This window comes from Triticum aestivum, chromosome 5B (assembly GCF_018294505.1).
Source record: "Triticum aestivum cultivar Chinese Spring chromosome 5B, IWGSC CS RefSeq v2.1, whole genome shotgun sequence".
Taxonomy (NCBI): domain Eukaryota; kingdom Viridiplantae; phylum Streptophyta; class Magnoliopsida; order Poales; family Poaceae; genus Triticum; species Triticum aestivum.
The window spans coordinates 588,997,871-589,004,789 of record NC_057807.1 but is presented as its reverse complement, the minus strand read 5'-3'; positions in this window follow the sequence as shown (position 1 = coordinate 589,004,789).

Below are 6,919 nucleotides of genomic sequence, written 5' to 3'. Positions count from 1 at the left end.
ATTAGTAAGTTTGAATTTTTTTGATTTTTTTTGCCTCTCTAGATCTTAAAAGCCCCGTATCTTTTTTTCTGTTAGGTTTTTGAGGATTTTGGAAATGTTTAACGGGGTTTCCCCCGTTAAATTTGGATGTAACTTTTCGAGTAGATGATTTTTCATATAAAAAACTTTGTCATCCGAGTTAGTATGCAAAAGTTATGCCCATTTTTACAAATTCTCGCGAGATTTTGCAAATGAAGTCAAAATTCATATTTGCAAATTTTCCCGACAACTAGGCCACATATCACATGGGAAACTTATTTTCTTTTATTTTTTTGACATTTTTATCATTTTGTTTTATTTTTTTTAAAACTGAAAAGGCGATCCACGGGGGGGGGGGGGGTGCATTCGGTGGAAGTGGTGGCCAAGGTTACTAATGGCGCACCGTGGCATGGTGCGCCATTACTAGTTTAACTAGTAATGGCGCACCACACACACGGTGCGCCATTAGTATGTTTGGACACAGGCGCACTAGTTCAAAAAAAATTGGTACTAATGGCGCACCGTAGGCAGGGTGCGCCATTAGTAGTTTCAACACTAATGGCGCATCAGAAGGTGGTGCGCCATTAGTATATACTAATGGCGCACCACATGTCTGGTGCGCCATTAGTGCCATTTCCATCTATAGCCCTTTTCCTAGTAGTGACAGTGATCGCAAGAAAAATGAGGCGGCTGACGCCTTAAGCCGTTTGGGGTCTCAGCATAAGCCGATCCCACCTAACACCTTCTTGACGTTTTTCATAACCATTCTGTTAAATTGCCTACAGAGGAAGATCTGGCTATTCCTGACCCGGAGGCACAATTGGTGGCGGCTCTTCACTCTATCCCATATTGGACAGTACCATATTTGGCTTATTTGACCCGGGGAGAGTTACCTGAGAATGCAACTTTGGCCAGGCAGATAACTTGACGGTCTAAATCAATGACAATTGCCAATCACGAATTACACCATCGCAGTGTCACTGGGGCGTTTCGGCGTTGCGTCTCTCCTGAGGAAGGCCGTGAGATTCTTCATGAGATTCATGAAGGAGATTGTGGTCATCATGCCGGTTCAAAGTCCCTTGTGGCGAAAGCTTTTCGTCATGGATTTTATTGGCTGACGGCTCATGCTGATGCAGAGGATATGGTCAGTAAATGTGATGGTTGTCAGAAATTTTCACGGTGAGCTCATGTGCCGGATCAAGAATAGAGGATGATTAGTTACTTGGCCGTTCGCAGTCTGGGGGCTTGATATGTTTGGGCCTTTAAAAAGGTCCATGGATAAAAAGTCCCACCTTTTGGTGGCGGTTGAAAAATTCACAAAGTGGGTTGAAGCAGAGCCGGTCAGTAAGTGTGACGCCGCAACAGCGGTTCAATTTATCAAAAAAGTGATTTCTCGCTTTGGTTTTCCCCGCAACACTATAACTGATTATGGCACTAATTTTTCCAAGGGTGCTGTGGAAGAATTTTGTCAACATGAGCACATTCGACTTGATGTCTCATCAGTAGCTCACCCCCAGTCCAACGATCAAGATGAAAGAGCCAATCTAGAAATTTTGAGAGGTATCAAGCCCCAGCTTATGGTTCCTTTGCAACAGACGCAGGGTTGTTGGGTGGAGGAGTTACCTTCAGTAGTAGGGAGTATCAATACTACCCCCAACAGATCTACGGGTTACACGCCTTTCTTCATGGTTTACGGAGCAGAGGCGGTTCTTCCTAGTGACATCCGTCATGACTCGCCCCGTGTGGTGGCTTACATTGAAGCTGATAATGAACAAGCACGTCAGGATGCACTTGACCTATTAGATGAGAAGCGCGACCTTGTGGCAGCCTGCTCGGCGATTTACCAACAAGATCTGCACTGTTACCACAGCCGCGGGGTTAAGTCCAGAACCTTTCAAGAAGGTGATTTGGTGTTCCGGCTCATCCAGGATCAAACTGATGTGCACAAGTTATCCCCACCTTGGGAAGGACCCTTTGTGGTCAGCAAGAACTTGAACAACGGGTCATACTACCTTATTGATATCCGAGAACACGAGAACTCGCATAAGTCAGAGGAGGAGACCCACCAGCCGTGGAATATTGCTCATCTTCAGCCTTACTACACTTGAGCTACCGACTCTTATGATGTACATATTTTAACAATGTATATATTATGATGATTATAATAAAGCAGGGCCTATGTCGTTTCATCTTCAAGAATAATGAATCTTCTTCATAATTTCATGATCATTTAGGGGCTTGATCGTATTCAAATCATAGCAGTTAACCCCTTTGGCCCGGCTTCCTAGTTGTATTCGAATCATAGCCGTTAAACATTTTGATCATTTGGGGGCTTGATCGTATTCGGATCATAGGTTAACCCCTTTTAGTCCGGCTTCATGATCGTATTCGAATCATAGCCATTACAAACTTTGATCACTTGGGGGCTTGATCGTATTCGAATCATAGCAGTTAACCCCTTTGGTCCGGCTTCCTGATCGTATTTGAATCATAGCCGTTAAACAATTTGATCACTTGGGGGCTTGATCATATTAGAATCATAGCTATTAACCCCTTTGGTCTAGCTTACTGATCGTATTCGAATCAGAGCCGTTAAATACTTGGGCCATTTTCATTTCTACCCCTAACTCGAACCACCTACTCAGATTTGCCCATAATTTCAAAGCATGCTCAAATTTGCCCCTCTACCGCTAAGTCACTACTCACAAATGCCCTTCCGTCCAGTCAAAGGCCTTTGACTGTCAAAGGCCCATGTGTATTGTAGCAGGCGGAAAGTGCTACAGTATTGGACGGAAAGTGCTATAGTACTATATGGAAGGGCATTTCTGAGTAGTGACCTAACGATGAAGGGGCAAATTTGAGCATGCTTCAAAATTAGGGGCAAATCTGAGTAGTGGGTTTGAGGTAGGGCACAGATGTAAATGTCCCTAAATACTTTGGTCACTGGGGGGGTTTCCTGATCGTATTCGAATCATAGCTGTCGGTACCCCTTTGATCGGCGCAATGCCATAAACCACTTGGGGGCTTACTGATCGTATTCGAATCGTAGCCATTAACCCTTTTGCTCCGGCTTCCTACTCGTATTCGAAGCATAGCCTCATTTTCTCTCTCTTTTTGGTTTGAGTTTTTTGAACAGTTTTGTCGGATTTTTTCTTGATACTCTCTTGTTCATATCTGAAGCTTACGTATGGTCTTTATTAACCCAGCCTGGCTTTGGAAGATAAGTCGCCAACATATGACAATGTTAAATATTTGGAAGTATTGGCTTCTAAAGTTTGGGTTATCACCCTTACTGCACAGGTATCATAAGCCGGCAGTACAATTCAATATCACATGTATGATATTGTTACTATAATTATGTTTAAGTTCTGGTTAAAATCAGCCCTATCTATAATTATTTTAAATGTCAATGGTTATATGTGAGGTATTATGACCCGCCCTGTGGTGAACCGCCAAGGGCTTTTTTGATCTACTTTCGTGCAGGATGTATCAAAATTTTCATCTGCACCAATCAACATCATGATAACTTTAAAAGGATAATTATCAAGTGCCGACTTAACAGCGTTGAGTACAACAAAAATGTGCACAATGTCATAGCACAACAAAGTTATGGCTACCCTACTACATGACTCAAGGAGTCAAAATGATTAACTGTTTTTCAGAAGGTCATAAATATTAACCGCCCATCAGTTGACTCTTCTTGACTCTGATGGCTTGAAGCTTCTGGATCATCCCTCTCCGCTTCTTCGTCCTGTTCTACTTCCTCGAAGATTGGTGATGACCAGTCAATGCAATTTAAAGCTTGGAATTCAGCCTCATCATCAATGAGCTCGGCCTGGTCAACTTCAGGAGCAAAAGTGTGCTTACAGATTGGGGGTATCAGATCCTTCACTTTGTAAGACGGTGTCGGCATCTTATGATTTTCCATCATAAGCCAGCTGATATCTGGACAAGTTTGTTTCATTTGTGATCAGACTGGCCAGGGGACGTATGTCCTTCACGCAGGCGGCAAAGTATTTCTTGTCAAACGGGGTGCTGTCTTCTTCAAGCTCGGGTGCCCGGTTGATATATCGGCCAGGTCTAGCTCTGGAAGCCAAGCTTTGGCCCGGCTTAAGGTCGTCATAGCTCCGGCTCTTGTACATGATCGCTTCATCTCACTAAACCTCTCAGGCAGAATGGAAAGCTTTCTCAACACGTCAACCAAGAGAGTGGGGGCTTGGTTAGATGGAGAAATTGTGGCCAATGCATGCTGAGCCTCGGTATAAAGATGTTCCACTAGTGTATAAACTGCCTTCGACTTCACAAGCATATCCTGGTTGAGATCGGTGCTCCTGTGACCTGCATAATGATCATGGACGGATTAGTGGTGGTTCATATCATCATGGAAGATATTCAAATATGACAATCATAAGGCGACTTACCAAAGATAGCCGAAACCATCTGCGATACATGACGTTTTAAGCTGAAAAGTTCCATAGTCACGTCCTCAAGAGCCGCCTCTGCCTTTTCAGCCCGTTGTGTCAAGGCAATCTTATCTTCAGCCCAGGAATTTTTCTCGACTTCAAAGCCGGTCTTCTGTTTTTCTGATTTAGCCACACTGAATTCAAACTTTGAGTTTGCCTTCTGGGTTTCAGATTCTTGCAGCTCTAGACAATTCTTCAAGACAGACAACTCTGATTGAAGTTGAGCAGTGGTGGTGTGTACATGCACCGGTTTAAAGTCATAATTCAAACTTAGCTAAAAACATAAAGTCCCAAGCCTTTTGCAAGCAACAACACTTTGCACTTGGGGGCTAATGTCTGCTGAAAAATTATTCATGCAATGGTTTATGTGAATAAGTCCCAAGCACTTTGCAAGAAAGAGTACTTGGCACTTGGGGGCTAATGCATATTGCTTGTCTTGTTATAACTTTGCGATAACCCATATGTGCTACAAACGGCCACAGTCGGCTCACGCGAACTACACAAGTAAGTACTGCTTTCAAGAGTATGAAGGACCAACTCATTCATGTTGATTAAGACGGCCCTTGGGGGCTACGAATTCAGCATTTATCATTAAGATTTATTTTAAACCAAATGGTTTAAGCTGGATCTGAAGGATTCTTTCAAAGGTTGTTATTTATGCTCATGGTAATCAAGTCTATAACATATTCACATTCATCATAAATACTAGACTTGGGGGCTGGCAGGATGTGCATAACTTAATAATGTGTTCTTCCTTGGCGGAATTCTTGGCCAGGGCAGTGGGTCTTCCCGTCTCTCTACAGCCGGTACTGGTGATCACTACATCATCATCTTGTGTGTCAGCCATCTTAAGAGGGGCTGAGGCTTCAGGATTTAAAGGGTCGTTGTTGGCTTGATCGATAGGCGGACCAGGACTTACTGCTAGAATGTCAAGAACCGGCTTAGACGGTTGAGGAACGGAGGCCTTAGGCACTGCAGTTTGTTGCTTCGGTTCACTGACTTTCGGGTCTTCGACCGGTTTATTCACCTTTACCTTCTTGCTGGGCTTGGCTTTGCCACAGCATGAGTCATGAAAGGTCAGTATAAGTATCAAGAAGCATAATGAGAGAATAAGTAATTGTTATTACCCGGGAGCAGTCTTGAAAGCTGGCAGATGAGATTGAGATTAGTCGCCGGAAGAGGAACGAGACATTTCCTGATAATTTGAGTCAGAAGAGTTGAGTGGTTGGCGGATGAGACCCGCCAAGGATAAAAGGAGTTTAAGTTGGGGGTGACCTCGTTTCGACGCTTCTTCAGAGTGTTCGGTAAGCTGGAGGACAATTCTTCATCCCTGCTAGTCTGAGTCTGACACCGGCTCTCGTGCTGCTGTTGCTTCAAAAGAAAGTGAGGATCCTGATAAGCTAAGGGATGTGAAAAGCTTACTTTCCGGGTTACTCTTCGAATTTTCTGTCTTCGCAAGGGCTCATAGTCGTAGGAAATGATACTTACCTCTTCTTTGAGTGCTTGACTGGTCCCCATGTCATCTTGATGATAATCAATGTCAATAAGATGGTTGAAAAAGGAGCCAAGAGAGTCAAGGGCTACCTCCGACTCAGAGCTATCGTCCAGTTCAAGCATATCCAAAGCACTGGGTTTCTTTCCCTTCTTCTTAGTAGTTCTCTTGGCGGCTTTCTTGGCCTTCCTAGCCCTTTTGGCAGCTTCATGGCCATATTCCTTCCTCCAGAAGTCATCATTAGCCTGTCAAAGTCGTCAAAATTGAGTTAAAGCAAAATATTAAGGATGAAGGTAAAATAAGTAATTTGGCGGCTTATTTCTAGTGCCGGGTTAGATTTGCAAAAAGGGCTTAAGCCCACCTTGCTGCAGTCTACCAGGATTTCATGCAGAAGAGACTTCGTCATCTCGTTGATGGCATCGTCAGTTAAGTCCTCAGAGCTGTGGTGCAGTGGATCTTTTTTGGCACCAGTGTAAGTGCACATTAATCTAGAGCAGCGAATTAAGGGAATGACCCTTCATGAAACCCAGCATCGAACTAAGTCAATGCCAGTCAAGCCGTTTCCCAATAGAGCCTTAACCTTGGCAATGGTAGGGGCGAGTCTTTTGCGTTCAACAACTGTCAGTTTGTGAGGGAGAGGATGATTTGATTCAAGACGTAGGGCGTGAAAGCCGGGCAGTCGGTTCTCGTTAGCTGGAGAAGTATCCTTGCAGTAGAACCATGTCTAGTTCCAATCCTTGGGATGACTCGGTAGGCACACGTAAGGGAATATGGCATCTCTCCGTCGCTGGATTGAGATCCCACCAAGTTCCAAGTTGGGTCCATTAGAGTACTCGTTCTGGCAGTTCAAATAAAAGTACTCTCAGAATAGCTCCACACTGGGCTCCTCTTGAAGGTATAGCTCACGGAACACTTGGGAATTGCATATATTTGACACAGAATTGGG